Source organism: Abramis brama (assembly GCF_963993115.1).
Source record: "Abramis brama genome assembly, chromosome: 7".
Taxonomy (NCBI): Eukaryota; Metazoa; Chordata; class Actinopteri; order Cypriniformes; family Leuciscidae; genus Abramis; species Abramis brama.
The window spans coordinates 166,065-186,400 of record NC_139969.1 but is presented as its reverse complement, the minus strand read 5'-3'; the positions used below and the strand labels follow the sequence as shown (position 1 = coordinate 186,400).

At 38.6% G+C, this 20,336-nt stretch overlaps 1 protein-coding gene across 1 annotated transcript in view; it reads right to left on the bottom strand.

Annotated features, from left to right (window-relative positions):
- Window positions 1-9,715, bottom strand: part of ptprsb (protein tyrosine phosphatase receptor type Sb) — a 123,383-nt gene extending 113,668 nt beyond the window's left edge. The window contains exon 1 of the mRNA XM_084120963.1: window positions 9,489-9,715. The gene's annotated coding sequence lies outside the window, so the exon portion shown is untranslated. The remainder of the gene's footprint in view (window positions 1-9,488) is intronic.
- Window positions 9,716-20,336: the final 10,621 nt, after the last annotated feature.

Here is a 20,336-nt window from a genome sequence, read left to right as displayed (position 1 = left end):
TCTCTCTCACACACACACACACACACACTCACACACACACACACACACACACACAGATCACTCTCCCTCTCTCTCAAACACACACACACACACACACACACACACACACAGATCACTCTCCCTCTCTCACACACACATCACTCTCTCTCTCTCTCTCTCTCTCTCTCTCTCTCACGCCGATCATCGGGCGAGTGACGCTGTTATTGACTGCATCGATTGATGTTTCCTTCTCTTGTGAATGAAGCCTGTTAATTTCAAGGCTAAGAGATCAATATTAAAGAGCAAATGAGGAACAGAGTGCCAGGACATCTGCTCTCATCCATCCACCATTGCTCAGTCTGCCGAGGTCAGAGGTCAGAGGTCAGCACAGCGGCGCATGGACACTGGTAAACATGAATCAGAGTCAAACTCAACTGACCTTCAGGAGAGATCCGCTCACGGGAACAGAGTCACGTCTGAGACGAGCTCTCATCAACCAGCGAATCAAACGAGTGTGTGTGTTCAGGAGTATAAAACACACTCAGACGTGAGTGATGCGCTTCTAGGACACGACACATTCCCGTCTCGGCAAGAGTTCTCTCGGTTCTGTCATGAGTGAAGAGCTGAGAAAGAAACCGGATGTGTGTCAGTATATTCAGTCTTAAAGTGACAGCAGCCTAACATTCCCGCTCTATAACACTATTATATTAGCGGGAATATTAGCGTTATTATAGAGCGGGAATATTAGCGTTATTATAGAGCGGGAATATCAGCGTTATTATAGAGCGGGAATATTAGCGTTATTATAGAGCGGGAATATTAGCGTTATTATAGAGCGGGAATATTAGTGTTATAGAGAGGAATATCAGCGTTATTATAGAGCGGGAATATTAGCGTTATTATAGAGCGGGAATATCAGCGTTATTATAGAGCGGGAATATCAGCGTTATTATAGAGCGGGAATATCAGCGTTATTATAGAGCGGGAATATTAGTGTTATAGAGAGGAATATCAGCGTTATTATAGAGCGGGAATATTAGCGTTATTATAGAGCGGGAATATTAGCGTTATTATAGAGCGGGAATATCAGCGTTATTATAGAGCGGGAATATTAGTGTTATAGAGAGGAATATCAGCGTTATTATAGAGCGGGAATATTAGTGTTATTATAGAGCGGGAATATTAGTGTTATAGAGAGGAATATCAGCGTTATTATAGAGCGGGAATATTAGTGTTATAGAGAGGAATATCAGCGTTATTATAGAGCGGGAATATTAGCGTTATTATAGAGCGGGAATATCAGCGTTATTATAGAGCGGGAATATTAGTGTTATAGAGAGGAATATCAGCGTTATTATAGAGCGGGAATATTAGCGTTATTATAGAGCGGGAATATTAGCGTTATTATAGAGCGGGAATATCAGCGTTATTATAGAGCGGGAATATTAGTGTTATAGAGAGGAATATCAGCGTTATTATAGAGCGGGAATATTAGTGTTATTATAGAGCGGGAATATCAGCGTTATTATAGAGCGGGAATATTAGTGTTATAGAGAGGAATATCAGCGTTATTATAGAGCGGGAATATTAGCGTTATTATAGAGCGGGAATATCAGCGTTATTATAGAGCGGGAATATCAGCGTTATTATAGAGCGGGAATATTAGTGTTATAGAGAGGAATATCAGCGTTATTATAGAGCGGGAATATTAGTGTTATTATAGAGCGGGAATATTAGTGTTATAGAGAGGAATATCAGCGTTATTATAGAGCGGGAATATTAGTGTTATTATAGAGTGGGAATATCAGTGTTATTATAGAGCGGGAATATTAGCGTTATTATAGAGCGGGAATATTAGCGTTATTATAGAGCGGGAATATTAGTGTTATAGAGAGGAATATCAGTGTTATTATAGAACGGGAATATTAGTGTTATTATAGAACGGGAATATTAGCGTTATTATAGAGCGGGAATATTAGCGTTATTATAGAGCGGGAATATTAGCATTATTATAGAGCGGGAATATTAGCGTTATTATAGAGCGGGAATATTAGTGTTATAGAAAGGAATATCAGTGTTATTATAGAGCGAGAATATTAGCGTTATTATAGAGAGGAATATCAGTGTTATTATAGAGCGGGAATATTAGCATTATTACAGAGCGGGAATATTAGCGTTATTATAGAGCGGGAATATTAGCGTTATTATAGAGAGGAATATCAGTGTTATTATAGAGCGGGAATATTAGCGTTATTACAGAGCGGGAATATTAGCGTTATTATAGAGAGGAATATCAGTGTTATTATAGAGCGGGAATATTAGCGTTATTACAGAGCGGGAATATTAGCGTTATTATAGAGCGGGAATATTAGCGTTATTATAGAGCGGGAATATCAGTGTTATTATAGGGCGGGAATATCAGTGTTATTATAGGGCGGGAATATTAGTGTTATTATAGAGCGGGAATATTAGCGTTATTACAGAGCGGGAATATTAGCGTTATTATAGAGTGGGAATATCAGTGTTATTATAGAGCGGGAATATTAGCGTTATTATAGAGCGGGAATATCAGCGTTATTATAGAGCGGGAATATCAGCGTTATTATAGAGCGGGAATATCAGCGTTATTATAGAGCGGGAATATTAGTGTTATAGAGAGGAATATCAGTGTTATTATAGAGCGGGAATATTAGTGTTATTATAGAGCGGGAATATTAGCGTTATTATAGAGCAGGAATATTAGTGTTATAGAAAGGAATATCAGTGTTATTATAGAGCGAGAATATTAGCGTTATTATAGAGAGGAATATCAGTGTTATTATAGAGCGGGAATATTAGCGTTATTATAGAGAGGAATATCAGTGTTATTATAGAGCGGGAATATTAGCATTATTACAGAGCGGGAATATTAGCGTTATTACAGAGCGGGAATATTAGCGTTATTATAGAGCGGGAATATTAGCGTTATTACAGAGCGGGAATATTAGCGTTATTATAGAGTGGGAATATCAGTGTTATTATAGAGCGGGAATATTAGCGTTATTATAGAGCGGGAATATCAGCGTTATTATAGAGCGGGAATATCAGCGTTATTATAGAGCGGGAATATCAGCGTTATTATAGAGCGGGAATATTAGTGTTATAGAGAGGAATATCAGTGTTATTATAGAGCGGGAATATTAGTGTTATTATAGAGCGGGAATATTAGCGTTATTATAGAGCGGGAATATTAGTGTTATAGAAAGGAATATCAGTGTTATTATAGAGCGAGAATATTAGCGTTATTATAGAGAGGAATATCAGTGTTATTATAGAGCGGGAATATTAGCGTTATTATAGAGAGGAATATCAGTGTTATTATAGAGCGGGAATATTAGCATTATTACAGAGCGGGAATATTAGCGTTATTACAGAGCGGGAATATTAGCGTTATTACAGAGCGGGAATATTAGCGTTATTATAGAGCGGGAATATTAGCGTTATTATAGAGCGGGAATATTAGTGTTATAGAGAGGAATATCAGTGTTATTATAGAGCGGGAATATTAACGTTATTATAGAGCGGGAATATTAGCATTATTATAGAGCGGGAATATTAGCGTTATTATAGAGCGGGAATATTAGTGTTATAGAAAGGAATATCAGTGTTATTATAGAGCGAGAATATTAGCGTTATTATAGAGAGGAATATCAGTGTTATTATAGAGCGGGAATATTAGCGTTATTATAGAGCGGGAATATTAGCGTTATTATGGAGCGGGAATATTAGCGTTATTATAGAGCGGGAATATTAGTGTTATTATAGAGCGGGAATATTAGTGTTATAGAGAGGAATATCAGCGTTATTATAGAGCGGGAATATTAGTGTTATTATAGAGCGGGAATATTAATGTTATAGAGAGGAATATCAGCGTTATTATAGAGCGGGAATATTAGCGTTATTATAGAGCGGGAATATTAGCGTTATTATAGAGCGGGAATATTAGTGTTATAGAGAGGAATATCAGCGTTATTATACAGCGGGAATATTAGTGTTATAGAGAGGAATATCAGTGTTATTATAGAGCGGGAATATCAGTGTTATTATAGAGCGGGAATATCAGTGTTATTATAGGGCGGGAATATTAGCGTTATTATAGAGCGGGAATATTAGCGTTATTATAGAGATACAATAAGCCAGCGGTTTTCAATACGTGAGGCGCGACACACAAAGAAAAAATAACTGTATGCAACTCTATTGATATCGGTAATTGTGTGTGCGAGTTTAGCTTTAAAATGCGTCGTTTCCTTGTCCCAAGTCAATAGAAGTCAGCATTAAGGGAGGATAATTATTATTATTATTATTATTACATTTTAGGCTACATATTTAGAGGACGCTTGTGTCCAAAACTTACAAAAAAGGAACAAAGCAATTCATCTAATATCAGTCATAATACAGGTTAGACAAATAATACTAAAGTGCCAAGATTATCACAAATAAATAAAAGATTTTGATGCACGTCATTCATATTAAATCGTATATTCCACCCCATACCCGCTACACTTGAGAATCACTGTGAACATGCAGACGCAGTGAAGACAATTTGATGTGTTCCACTTAATACACAATAAAACCATATACAATAAGATTCGTTAACAACGTACCTCCTGGTGTTCTTCTGAAATGAGGGCGAGCCACACATCCGTGAGTACGGTTTATAAACTGAGAGGACGGATTGCAAAACCGTCGCCACGGATTGTATTTTTCCTCCCACATTTGTTGACTTGTGGTTAGGCCTACTGATGCTCAGTGATTTTAGAAGTAGCCTAGATTAGGCCTGCATGAAGTGGGAAATTATTTGCTGTTGCAAAGAATCGTTTATGAATGCACTTTTAAGAAAGTTGTGGAAATAAAATAATATTTACATTTTATCAGTTGTTATTGAAACTCATCATTGCCTGGAACACACAAAAGATGGCGTTTACTGCAGAGGCGTGTGTGTGTGTGTGTGTGTGTGTGTGTGTGTGTGTGTTAGGGCAGGCGGACGGGACTTTGGGGAAGGGGGGGCTCACATTCACCCAATTTGAAAACCCCTGCAATAAGCTATAGGAGAGGTCCCAAATTAGAGAATGCAGAAATATTTATTTTCCTTCAGAAAAATCAATTATTTTTGCAAAAATTTTGCTAAATAATATGTTGAATTTGTTGACATTACCAGTCTGTTAAACTCACTTGACAAGTATAAGAAATAAACACAAAAAGGATTGTGCATTTTCCCCTTACTATTATTATTTATTTTTTATTAGTTGTTTTAATAATTTGTATTGAATGGGAACCGGAACCGGAACTGGAATCGGAACCGGAACCGGAAACGTCTTACGATTCCCAACCCTATTCGAGAGTGAAGGAGAGCAGTCAGGAGGAGAGGGAGGAAGAGAGCTTTGGGATAAGTGTGTGTTAAGTGTGAGCATCTCTTGAGAACCAGACCAACACGGTTTATAAACATTTACAGCAGTTTATTTCCTTAGCTCATCTACTATTGACAAGTTCCTTCGGGACTGAAAGCTTAATATGCCAACGAGTGCATTTACATGGTCCACTGTGCCGATACGATCATAAACCGGTCATAAATCGTGTGCGTGAGATGCTCTCAAGGTTACAGCAAGATCCAGCAAGAAACAGTCAAAAACAGCAAAAACACAATTCCCAGTCCAGCAGAGAAACCTGAGCCGCTGCCATTAGCATTAGCTCTCGGATGCTGAGCGATTCTAGCCTGTATTCCCAAACGCATTCAGAAGTGTGTGTCTGAAACAACTCGCTCAGCACTCGAGTGTGTTTCTCTGTCCACAGCAGAGTCGGCCATCTTCTCCACATCTCTCCTACAATCTCTCACTGCTGTCAGTCACACCAGTCCAGCCGCATCGGGGCCGCATCAGAGCCGCATCAGAGCCGCATCAGAGCCGCATCAGGGCTGCATCAGAGCCGCATCAGAGCCGCATCAGAGCCGCATCTGAGCCGCATCAGGGCCGCATCAGAGCCGCATCTGAGCCGAAGGGCGGATCCGAAAAGCAATCACAGATCCCAGCACGAGGGAGAGATTGTCACCAGTGCAAAACTATCAAGAACATGCATTTATGTTCAAATCATTTGGAAGTCAAATGAACCTAATTCTGTCTTGTTTACTTTTTTCGTGGAAACCATTAACCTGTCTCACCACTCACCTGTCTCACCACTCACCTGTCTCACCATTATTCTGTCTCACCACTGACCTGTCTCACCATTATCCTGTCTCACTGCTGACCTGTCTCACCATTATTCTGTCTCACCACTGACCTGTCTCACCATTATCCTGTCTCACCACTCACCTGTCTCACTGCTGACCTGTCTCAACACTCACCTGTCTCACCACTCACCTGTCTCACCATTATTCTGTCTCACCACTGACCTGTCTCACCATTATCCTGTCTCACTGCTGACCTGTCTCACCATTATTCTGTCTCACCACTGACCTGTCTCACCATTATCCTGTCTCACCACTCACCTGTCTCACTGCTGACCTGTCTCAACACTCACCTGTCTTATCACTCATCTCTCTCACCATTATTTTGTCTCACCACTCACCTGTCTCACCATTATCCTGTCTCACTGCTGACCTGTCTCACCACTCACCTGTCTCACAATTATCCTGTCTCACTGCTGACCTGTCTCACCATTATCCTGTCTCACCTCTGACCTGTCTCAATGCAGACCTGTCTCACCACTCACCTGTCTCACTATTATCCTGTCTCACCACTCACCTGTCTCACCATTATTCTGTCTCACCACTCACCTGTCTCACTATTAACCTGTCTCACCATTATCTTGTCTCACCGCTGACCTGTCTCACTGCTGACTTGTCTCACCACTCATCTCTCTCAGCATTATTCTGTCTCACTACTGACCTGTCTCACCACTGACCTGTCTCACTGCAGAACTGTCTCACCACTCACCATTATCCTGTCTCACTGCTGACCTGTCTCACCACTGACCTGTCTCACCACTCACCTGTCTCACCATTTTTCTGTCTCACCACTCACCTGTCTCACTATTAACCTGTCTCACCATTATCTTGTCTCACCGCTGACCTGTTTCACTGCTGACTTGTCTCACCACTCACCTGTCTCACTGCTGACTTGTCTCACCACTCATCTCTCTCACCATTATTCTGTCTCACCACTCACCTGTCTCACCACTGACCTGTCTCACTGCAGAACTGTCTCACCACTCACCTGTCTCACCATTATCCTGTCTCACTGCTGACCTGTCTCACCACTGACCTGTCTCACTGCTCACCGTCTCACCATTATCCTGTCTCACTGCTGTCTCACCATTATCCTGTCTCACTGCTCACCTGTCTCACCGCTGACCTGTCTCACTGTTGTCTCACCATTATCCTGTCTCACCACTGACCTGTCTCACTGCTGTCTCACCATTATCCTGTCTCACTGCTGTCTCACCATTATCCTGTCTCACTGCTCACCTGTCTCACCGCTGACCTGTCTCACTGTTGTCTCACCATTATCCTGTCTCACCACTCACCTGTCTCACAGCTCAAGCACAGAACATGTTAGCAGGACAGTCAGGTTGTGTTATCAGCCTGAGAGATACTAACCACCGCAGGCGAGAGCTGTAACCTACTTAAACCTTCACTAGAGCCTTCACACACACACACACAGCATCTTAGAAAGATTAAACACCGCCTGCACATGTGAACATTAAAATAAAGTAAAATACGTTTGGATCATAAAACCACTGAAATGTTGCAGCAGAAGATGAAAACATGAGCTGTGGACCAGGAGAATTACAACCATTTCCTTATCAGTACGTCTGACTGGACATGAGAGATTAAAGAAGGATGATCATTGAGGTTTAATACAGTGATATGAGCACAAACAATATCATTTCTACTGTTATTAAACCGCACCAATGCATGTATTTCTGTGCGCACAGCTGCTCTCTAATGAGCCGTGCTGCAAACAGCGTTCAATATCTATCACAATATTGTACATGCAATATTAAGCCTTTTTTCCATTTTCTGAAGAAAAAACGGCACAATGCCATGGTGCTCTGAGTGGTTGTCAGGGTGTTGGTAATGTGCTCTGGGTGGTTGTCAGGGTGTTGCCATGGTGCTCTGAGTGGTTGTCAGGGTGTTGGTAATGTGCTCTGGGTGGTTGTCAGGGTGTTGCTAAGGTGCTCTGGGTGGTTGTCAGGGTATTGCTAATGTGCTCTGGGTGGTTGTCAGGGTGTTGCTAAGGTGCTCTAGGTGGTTTCTTACAGTCCAGAAATTATTCAATGTGCGTCTGTGGGATTTGTTCACCTGTTTTGTTGTCCACCATGTGAAAACTGTGAAAACACTTTCAGTGTTTCTAAAGCGATTCATCTATTTAAAAACAGACACTGTACACCTTTTCTCTTGATAAAGTCTATAAAAACAGTTATTTTGATATTCTTCTACACACTTTAGAAACCACAATGATTTTGACTGTATTTTGTAAATAATGTGCATGTAAATAAACGTAAGAATTTCATTTCTCAGTCTCAAAGGTTTTATGCAGAATAAAGTCATATTAAAACCCGACGCTGCTTGAAATGACTAACAGGAAGTGGGTAAACAATCTATACTGTTACAAGCACTATATAAATGAAGGTGACTTGACTTAAACAGCGGTTTATATCATTGAGACACAGCTGAGATCATGATGAGAAACCTGTGAGATCTGTGCTGTGGATCAGAACCAGAATCATCTCTAGAAGCACTACAAAAACACTTACCAACACCCTTAGCAACACCCTGGCAACCGCCCACACATTATTGTGCTTTTTTTCCCTTCAGCAAATGATAACAAACAATAAATAACAAACAATATTTTTTTTATTTTTTAGAGTTCAATTCAGTCATTTTTCACAAAAGCTCATTAAAACTGACTTCAAGAGCAATTTAACAACAGTAGAAATGATATTCTTTGTGCCGGAAATATTTTGATCATCAGTTCTATTTATTTTATGCAGCCTATCAACCAGACAATAATAATGTAATATTTCAGTGCGCGCGCACAGGCTTTGTTAGCAGGAGTCCCTCAGTAATTTTCCTTCATATCTCACTCATATAGATCTGCCAATATCGCAGGTTCTCTCATCATCGCCCAGAAAACACAGATCTCGCTTCCATTCTCCTCCTTCCCACGGGATTCACTGCTTTTCCTGTCAGTGTTTCAAATGTGGACCAGGAGAGAGAGAAAGAAAGGCGAAACCCGAACAAAGGCGCAAACGCGTCTGGATCCGCACGAGCCAAACCAGAGAATAATCACGATATTCACTTTAATAAGCAATATTCCCCACACACCCGCACAGTACCAGCCCCGAGCCGAACCCAGACTAACCAGCAGCCGAGCCCAGCGCTCCTCCGGGTGCTCCTCGTATACTCCTGTACCTCTCGCTCAGCAGATCCCGCACACTTTACTCTCACGCATTCGCCAGTCACGCGCGTTTACCTGCGGGAAGGTGACGCGCATCGAGACTCGAGCCTCATATTCCGTTATCAGCAGAAACACGGATCTCCATTCCCAGAAGCCTCGCAGGATCTTCAGCTCGTTGATGTCATCGATGCTCGCGGGCACCAGCCTCTCCTCCTCGGTACCTTCCTCCTCCTCCTGCTCGTGCGCGCGCCCTCCTCGCAGCGCTGACGTCACGGAGAGCGCGTGCACGGCCGCTCGGACTCCTGCAGAAACAATGGAGCGTCTCAGATGATGATGATCTTCCTCATGAAGAAAATAATAACGCTTTTACCTCATAATCAACACATCATGAGGAAAAATAGCATGCAGATCTTATTGATGACATAAAAAGTTGGAGACTTTATGCCATGACTGACTTTTCGATTGAGTAGCCTATAGTCTATGTCATAATTTAACTATGATTTAGAAAAGCATGATTTTGTGACAAATTGACAAAAACGACCCAGCTTTTTAAACACAGAATTATAACAAATAGCCTGTTCAGTGTTAAATAACAGTAAACACTGTTTAAAACATGTTCTGTTCTATTCTCGTGGACAACATGTTATTGTGTTTAAAGTTAGAAAACTGTGTATTTGAGCTTGAGATCATTTCTCAGAGATGAACACAAATATTGAACACAAACAACAAAGCTCTCTCCATGACTGACTTCTCGATTTAGTATGTCATCATTTCTTTATGCTGCCATGTCATAAATATGAATTAGAAAAGCATGATTTTGTGACAAATTGACCTGGATATTTAAACATAGGGAATTATAACATATGTTAAATGTTAAATAACAGTAAAACGGTTTAAAACATGTTCTGTTCTAATCTCGTGGACGATCGACGCGATATTGTGTTTAAAGTTAGAAAAAAAGTGTAACTTGGTGCAAATGTCAGGTCGTAATAATAAAGAAGTTGATTTCTTACACTGGATTTGAGCTTGGAGATGATTTCTCAGAGATGAACACAAATAACAAAAGCTCTATTTCACCTCAGAATCACACAATAGACCCGCGCTGCTCCTGCGGGCGCGCGCCCTCTGCTGGCGGACACGCGCGTGACGTCACTCGAGCCGGGGCCTGATGTCATAATGGGCTCTATTGTGATACACAAATTCTACCCTGCAAGACATTATCTATCAAAATTCAAGTCTAATATAAATGTTAACTGCTCTTTCTGCCAAGAGCAACCTGAAACATTTACCCACTTATTTTGGTCATGTGAATTCACTTACAAATTCTGGAGGGACTTCCAAAAGTTTATTGCTGATTTTGTATTTTCTGATTTTCACCTTTATTTTAAGAATGTTATTTTTGGTTTTCATCACTTTAATCACAAAGATGGTAATGCCTTTTATTTTATAAATCGGTTTTTATTTTTAGCAAAATTTCATATACACAAGAGCAAATTCACCAATAGAAAGCCTGAACTCTTTCTACTGAAGAAAGAACTTGAACAATATATGATGACTATCTCTTTGTCAAAAAACACAAAGGCTCTAAGGACTATTGACATCTGTAAATCCCTAAAACTGTTTACATGAAATACTCTCGTGTTTTTTTTTTGTTTTTCTGTTTTGCTTTGTTCTCGCTATATGTTATATCTGTATTTTGTTCTTATAAAAAAAAAAATAAAAAAAAAAATACGCTGTCCTAATAAAATAATAATAATAATAAATAAAAATAAATAATGGGCTCTATTGTGTTATTACCCTATTTGAGGGTCACTACTTTAACATTTATACATTTCAACTGAATATAACATTTCCATGCATTCGGATTACACAGTTTTAACACAAGTGCATGTGATGCATGTGTCAGTCATGCATAAATGAAACAGGCAAGACTTCTGTATTAGTACTAATAAACTAAATGCGTTTTAAATTCACAATGACCAGGTTTATACATTTATGATAAATCCAACTTTTTAAATCCAACGAATATTGTTTATTCCACAGCTATCCAAAATGGTCAGAGTTCTTCACTCAAAAATCATGGTTTGCATCTGATAATCATATTTTCAAAATGCATCTATTCATATTGCTTAAAATCAGCATAAATCTACTCATTGTAAAACAAACTTGTTCGGGTAAAACTATGAACAAATATGGCTAACTGTGAAACAAGCATTATTCAATCAGTTAAAATGTATGTGATTGACACAAAATGGATTTATTAATGATAAATATATAAACCTGTTATATTTAAAACACATTCAGTTCATCAGTACTTTTACAGAAATCTGACTCGTTTCATTTATGCATGACTGATAAATATGCAATGCATTAAGTTTATTAGTTTATGTTCAAACCGTGTAATTTCCCCAAATGCATGGAAATTTGAAATACAATTTAAATACATAAATCTTAAATTTAGGGCTAAATATTTTTTCGAGTGACTGAGATACTGGCTAATGCAGCTTTACTACAGAATATACAGTGACGTTATCAGTAATTACAGGAGCACAAACCCCATCATGCCTAACCTTAACTAACCTGCTTAACTAACATTAACTAACCCGCTTTACTAACATTAACTAACCCGTTTAACTAACATTAACTAACCCGCTTAACTAACATTAACTAACCCGCTTTACTAACATTAACTAACCCGCTTAATTAACCTGCTTAACTAACATTAACTAACTCGCTTTACTAACATTAACTAACCCGTTTAACTAACATTAACTAACCCGCTTAACTAACATTAACTAACCCGCTTAACTAACATTAACTAACCCGCTTAATTAACCTGTTTAAGTAACATTAACTAACCCGCTTAACTAACCAGCTTAAGTAACATTAACTAATCCGCTTAACTAACATTAACTAACCAGCTTAAGTAACATTAAAGCTGCCGTCGGCAAGATTTTTTTGATCATATTCACTGAAACCGACACTATGCTCCGACAGAACAACATAAATCAGCCGATTTTAGAAAAAACCCTGCGCTTCTGCCTCCACCTGGAGCCTGTTATTTGTTTTGCAAAAATCCACCGCTTCCGGTTCTTAACACCCGCTTAACTAACATTAACTAACCTGCTGGATTACCAGATCACATGGGTAGTTAACTGGAGATCACATGTATAAACGCAGATTTCATGAATAATCACAAGTAACACATTGAATTTAACATGAACATTTGAAGTAGAAAACTGTTTTTTCAGTGTAAACTCCAGTACTTGTTTTATTTACACCATGTAAAACTCCTTTCTACAGTGCATGAAGATCATGCCAACCTTTCATCTGAAGATCCGTCTGGATCGGAGTTCGTTCTGCAATCGAGAATGAAGAGAAACATCAGCGATCAGGTGTAGAAGCACAGAAATAATGACTGAAGCCTGTGAATATGTACATGAATGATTGTTTTTGTTTTTTTGCAGTTAAAAATGGTTAAAGAATAATATTTTAAACAGTTTCACCATTTGGTAAAAACATTTTTTCAGACAGTGAAATTAAACTCTCTGTTGTTTAATGCAGTAGAACAACAGTGTGAAGGGTTTTAAACACACACATCATATGTTGATATATATGATGGCTCATCATCTGTTCCAGGTTTACCAGGGTTGCCAACTCTCACGCTTCTGGCGTGACACTCACGCTTTCAGCATCAATCTCACGCTCTCACGCACACGCAAGAAATGTCACGCCAAAATCCATTTTTCTCCCCTCTCAATCCGTTAATTTTCTCTTGATGACTATACTAGACCACAGCGTATTAATGACAGGAGAGGAGTTCAAGGCCCACCGCTGTAACATCTGCCTACAACGTTCTCACTGCAGTATTCTCTGATCGCTGATTCGCTGAAACCCTTGCGCCTGATACGTCAGTTGCGTGTGGAAAGTTCAGAGTGAGTTCGGAGCATCGGTTTGGAGTCGGAGCCACTGGTGCGCGTCTGAAAGTTTGGATGACAATCAAGGTAAGCAGAATAAAGTGGTGTGCCTGTCACTACAGAAGCAGCCTTGCCTAATCAGCCTGTGTGCCGAGAGTACGGACTTCAGCTATAGTTGCGAACGTTGTCTGACGTGCGTTATCCCAGCTAACAATTTAACGTTCTGGGAACGTTAGTTTTTGGTTCCCAGAACGTTCCCTATTGGTTAGCCAGGAAAGTTTTCTTTACGTTAATAGAACGTTCCCTATAGGTTCCCAGAACGTTCCCGAAAGGTTCCCGCAAGGTTCTCGTAACGTTCCCGGAAGGTTAGGGGAACGTTCCCGGAACGTTGCCGAAAGGTTCCCAGAACGTTCCCGAAAGGTTCTCGGAACGTTCTCCTAACGTCTACACATCCTGATATGCCTGTACACAAATTATAGGTCTACAAACAACATATTCTACATTGTTTATTGTTCAAACACTTAAGAATCCAATGAATATATTATTACAATAAATTGAATTTACAGAAACTATCATTAATAAGTAAATCAATCAGTTTGTATTAAATAAATAAATCAGCACACAATCCATGTTTTTGTTGATTCATTGTTTAATTATCAACCTAAAATAAGTCATTAAAAACAGCGTTAGCAAACTGTATTCAGGAACAGTAATTTACATTTAATATTTCAAACATGAAAATATTTCAATAAATAAAACTGCACAAACATTTTAATTAAAACTATCTTTTTGCAAACTGTAGCCTATAACTTTGGCTAAAAAGATGAAAAAGTATTCATTTATATACAATATACATGAATGTGCCAATCTTCACTCCGCTCAAAACATTTAAACTCCCAACACCATCTGCAAATTTAACAAGAAAATAAAAAGACAACGCGTTACATGGACACACAATCCCATGCCAAAATTCAAGCCCTGTAATGGCATTAATATTCATCTGGAGCAAATGAAAAGAGTGAGGTGGGATTGTGGATCACAATTGGGATCACAAGCTGTAGGAGATATGAGAGCACGAGCACTGCTGGTATCATGTATTTATTCAGATATTTCAGCATCAATGTGTATAGAAAAATGTATATATTTCAAAACACTACATTGCATTTATTTATATTGCACTATTTATTATTTCAGACTACAAATCAAAAAAGGAATGTTTTATATAGGGGTAAGGATACCCATTAAGCCTCTCTCTCTGAAGTCAAATAAAAAACAGAGAAAATAATATTTAAGTCTAGTGAACTCTGACCTGCGAATTCGTTCTACCTTTTATGTATAAGTCTCACCTCCAATGAAGAATTTGAAAACCTGTAACTGCTGTGTTGTTTATGAGAAAGAAAGTGAAAAAAAGTTTGAAACTGCTATCAATTTTTTTTTTTTTATCTCTGTGACTTTACACCTACAAATTCCACTGTCACAGGTGCTTAGTTTTGCTATAATGAAACCCTCACAGAACATGGTAATAATCAGCCATCCATGCAAAAGCAGAGGTCGGTGTAGTTTACAGGTGCATCTGTCCAGGCCAACATCTGATGCCTTGATGCCTTCCGCTGGGATCCCAGAAAACCTGAAATAAAAAAAATAGTACAGTTCAAAATCTATCATACATACATCTCATCTGGTATCACAAATTATCATTCCAGGTTCACTTTAAGATATGCTCAATATTAGTGCTGCACGATATTGAAAAATTTAAAGTTTATTTAGAGATATCAGCCGTATGGTTTAGTGCATGCGCTAACGGCTCCAGGTTTGTATCTGGTAAATTACCCCACTAATAATGCCCAGAATGGTACCAAACTACTACAGTAGTACAAATAGGTTCTGTACTCATTAAACGAGGCATTGGAAAGTTTGTAAGTACATCAGGAGTTTATTTAAATAACACTTGCCTGACGGCGAATGCTACTGCTGATGTTGACGTCACTTTATGAGTACACAACCTATTTGTACTACTCATTTTCCCCGACATACAGCAGACCGGCACACAACAAAAACTGCTGTTCGGATGTTCCCTTTTCTGATATTTTAGCCTTCGTGACATTTTAGTTAAAACAGAAGTAAGAATTTTAGTGTAATAAGCAAAAATTAACAGTAAACTCAGAGATCACCTACCGCTGCAGATGTGTACGGAAGTTAGGGATGGGACGGTATGAAAATTTTATATCACGATTATAGTGACCAAAATTATCGCGATTATCAATATTATCACGGTGTTGTTAAAACGAGATGAAAGTGTTCAAAAAGAGTTGATGATCACACTGAAGACATTTCAACAAGTTTTATATTTGAAAATCAACAAACAACAAATAAAACAAGCAGCTCTATGCACTTTTTAGAGCATTTCCTTCCTTATAATGACGGTCGTCAATAGCAATGCATTATAACACAGCGCACATCCATTGTAACGGCCGCCTAGTGTTAAGTAGTGTTCATGACATGAATGTGGATGTGCCTTTAAGATAACTTCTTCTATGGCGTACGTTATTGTATGTATGCTGTTTTTATGTGAGCGCGCACGCACAGTGAGAGTGAGATTGCTCGCGCAAAGAGGAAGATGACCGCTCTACTTGCTGACCGTTGTTTTATTATAATGTGTTTACTTCCACTTTGATTTGTAGCGTGTTTTAGAGTGTTTTCTTTTCCCTTTTAACATTCGCTCTTCGACATGTATGTGAAGAGTGTGCTTAACTGAGAGAAAACATCTATAAAAGTCTCGTGGAACTAACGTTACCAGTTCATTTGCACTGTCTTGTATTCTTCATCTGGGCAGACTTCAAACTGACAGACGTTACACCATCACAACGGACGCGCTCTCTCGTTTCATTCAAATACAACTTGCCGTCTCCGTTTTTAATTGTATTGAAAATTATATCAGAGTTGATTTATTGTTTACAGAGTTTGATAATATTGTTGTGATCATCTTGTCTGAACGATTGTTTTGTACGCTTATTTATAAACAGGTAAGATTTAAAACATTAATCTCAATTCAATGTCCCCATAATTATGTGGTAAAAAAAAATCGGTGTAATAAGTGTATAATGATTATATATTATTATCCCTTAAATGTCACTCTTAAGTCTTGTTAGAACTTGTTCGTTCGTCTTTGGCTCAAAGCTGCTGCGAACTTTTCTTTGCGGAAGCTTCACGTTTATTTCAAGTGATTGATATAAAATAGTTCAACTTAAAACAACATTTTATGCCCAATTATTTCCCAGACGTAGTTTTGGTATTGAGGTCAAAGTTAACTTGCCTTGCGTTCGCTATACAACAGTTAATGGTCACACAAGACGACTCGGCAGATCTGAAGTTCCCCCCTATTGCAGCGACCTTTCTTGTGCATGTTCTGCTGACAGGGTGACCATCCTCGATTAGCCTAAGTTTCCCTCAGGACTTTTGTTAAAGCCAAAATATGACCACACCTCAGAATTGGTTCTGAAAAATCTCCCGAGCACAGTCACTGCCTTCCACAATTCCTTCTTGAATAAAAAAAACAACAACAACATTGCGCGCTGTGCCTGCGTCAGACTGTTGCTGGCTGAACAGGATCTAAAATCGCGATAATCAAACACGGTTTTAATGATAATAAAATTTTAAACGATATTACTAACCGTCAGTACATTTTATCGTGGTTTATAGTGAAACCGGTAATCGTCCCATCCCTAACGGATGTGAAAAGCGGAAATGCTTAGACCTCTTTCCGGTTCGACCGCTGGGCGCTCTGCATAACCCCTATTGGGGGGATTTTGTAGAGGAGTGAACCTGCATAGAAAATTACAATAGATAACAAGCATAGATAAATACAATAGAAGAAAAACACAGTTGAAATAAGCAGTGCATTATGTTTTTCAGTTAAATCTAACTTATCAGGTACAGAAATTGATTTATCAAAATGTAAAATAAGTCTTCAGTGTAAAAATAAAATAACTATAAAATTAATGTATCTTTGCTAAAGCTACAAGTCATTTTCTCTTTTGATGTTTGATCACCATTGGCGACACAAACAGCTGCGGGTACGTTAGGCTGCTGTCCCTTTAAGACGAATGCGCAGAACTAATATAAATGACACGCATCCGTTTTCTTTCTGTTTAAAACACAAGACAAGAGGAAACTCGCCATTTTGACTTAATTTTGCGTGCATGTGTCTGTTTAAGCTAAAAAAAAAAGTGAAAGAGAACTGAATTCGGCTAAACTCACCTTCTTCATCTACTGACTGTGGATGGCATCAAGGTCTTGTCCTGAAGAATACAGGGCCAAACAATAGGGATTTTATCTCATCTGGTAACAAGAGCAAAGCCATAACTTTAAGAACTCTAATGATATATTTACCCCCTGATATTGCATTGGGGATATCAATTCAAACATTTTTAAAGGCTAAGAGTATGAGCCACAGCTGCCCAAGATATCTAGGGGTTGCAAATTAGTCATGGCTATAAACCTGTATGCATGGCATCTACTTTGTATTTTTTATAAAGCAATGTTCTATGCATTTGTCCCTGTCAAATAAACATTAAATAAATAAATCTGTGAAAAATAACTGCCTAAAGTTGTCGACCCCCTGAACCGCATTTAAAAGTACAAAGAATTTCAGTATTGATCAATAAAAAAAATACATAAATACCTTTGAGTTGGACAGTATGGTGTCAGTCTCATTGGCCAACATAATTCAAAACAGACCTAAAGAAATAAAATAAAATAAAATATAGTAATCATCAGGATATCATGTTATCATAATAGTTAAATTAATTATTATAACTATGACCATTATAATATTGTATTAGTCGCCTATTATTTAGCTCATTATTTAGCCTACAGGCTTCTCAAGGACAATCTCACTGAAAAAACTTGGGGTTAATGATTTTAAAATGTGAGACTTATTTCAAAAGCATAAATCTTACAGACCCCAAACCTTTGGACAGCAGTGCACTGCATGTTTGAGGTGGTTTTGCTTACTAGTCATATGGTTCATAGAGATTTTCTTGGACAGGGGGTGCAGCAGGCCATCACAGCATGATGATCTAGGAACATAACATGCTGTTTGTCACAGAGCCAAAAATATTACATGTGATAGGTTTATTACAAGGAACCAAGCTAGAACAGAGGTGAAATGCAGAAAAGATAAATATATACAAATCTTAAGATAATATATTGTGAAATAAATGCATATGGAATTATCATCATGATTAAACAATAACTCACCCCTTGTTGTAGAGTTTTATTTTTTCTCTCGCTATTCTGAAGTCACTGATTAAGTTAACAATACAGTGCATTCTTTTAGGTTAGCCTAAATAAATTAGTTTACTTCCCATTGACAAATTACCAGCAAAACTATCAAAAACTGTTATCTACACTAAATATGTGTTTAAAAACCCAAACTTTCATAAATAAGACCTCAACTTAACGTAACTTAGGCCTAACGTTGTCTTTTGAAAACGGTTAGCTAGCGTAGATGCTAACGGACTTTTTCAAAGACATAAAACCATTTCTTTAAAATAAATATTTAACAGAAGCGTGTCAATTACACGTAAGAAATGTGTCAGGGGCGTTTGTGTGTATTATTTGTGAGATTTTGTTGTCTAAACTTACCTGAAAGCAGTGAAACCAACAGCGAGAGACGGGAGTTTTGTTGTTTGTCAGTTGTCGATGACGTTTCCATCTGCTCTCGCGCAGCGCACGTACTCCAGTGTTTGATCACGCGCATGCGCATTAAAACACTTCAAAGTCACGCAGCATTTAAATAAACATATAGAATTAAAGTATAACATAATTTAAAATATCATTAATAAAAAGTTATTGCGAATAGATCTGAACGTTGTTGGTTATCTTATAACCTTAGGGGACCGTACTGACGACGTTGTCAGTTGGTAATCTGCCTGTTAATAGTAAGTGATATTAAAATAATAACCTGCAGAGAACGTTCTCAGAACGTTCTCTTTAGGTTGTAAAAATAAAACCTAAAACCTGTAAGGAAACGTTCTGGGAAGGTTCTCTTTAGGTTATAAAAATTAAACCTAAAAATAACCTACAGGGAACGTTCTGGGAAGGTTCTCTTTAGGTTATAAAAATTAAACCTAAAAATAACCTGCAGGGAACGTTCTGGGAAGGTTCTTTTTAGGTTATTAAATAACAACCTGCAGGGAACGTTCCCAGAACGTTCTCTTTAGGTTATAAATTTAAACCTAAAAATAACCTACAGGGAACGTTCCCTTAATGTTATAAACATAGATCCTAAAAATAACCTACAGGGAACGTTCCCAGAACGTTCTTGTTTGGTTCCCAAAAAAATAACCAAACGGGAACGTTAGGGGAACGTTCTGTGTTTGCTGGGATGTGGGCTAGCTAAATTGCTCAGTAAAAATAGGCTTACGTTTTGGCAAATCTGGCAAGTGGCATTTTAAAATTCCCCAAATGATCAAAGGTTGGCCAGATTGCGGATGCTGAGCGAACCTCTTCAGTTACTGGCCTAAACAAGACTGACACAGGAACAGACTGTCACGGCACCCTGTGAGTGATGGGAAGTTCGGATCATTTTACTGACTCGCTTGTTCGCTCTCGTTCATTAAAATGAACGAATCTTTTTTCGAGTGATTTCGTTCATTTAAGGGGCTTTAAATGTTATACTTTTAACAGCCAAATTCCCCGAACACATCCACCTACGCAGTCTTTATCATATTCTGAATTAAGAAATCATTATAATGCAGTCAAAAATAATTTACAGGGAACATAAATAATTACTTTACCTTCCGAGTCTTTTGTTCATTTGTCACGTGACAGACGCGATGACCGCTCATGACCGGACTGAACCCTGCTTCCGACACGAGCTCCTGCAGAGGTGGTGAAGCCGGCCAACTCTGCCACTGTGGCATCGGCTACAACAGGCCTCATGTGTGGAGCTTGTGTTGGGGTTTTCTGGGGAGGTGGAGGAACTATTATGTGTCCCTTTTGT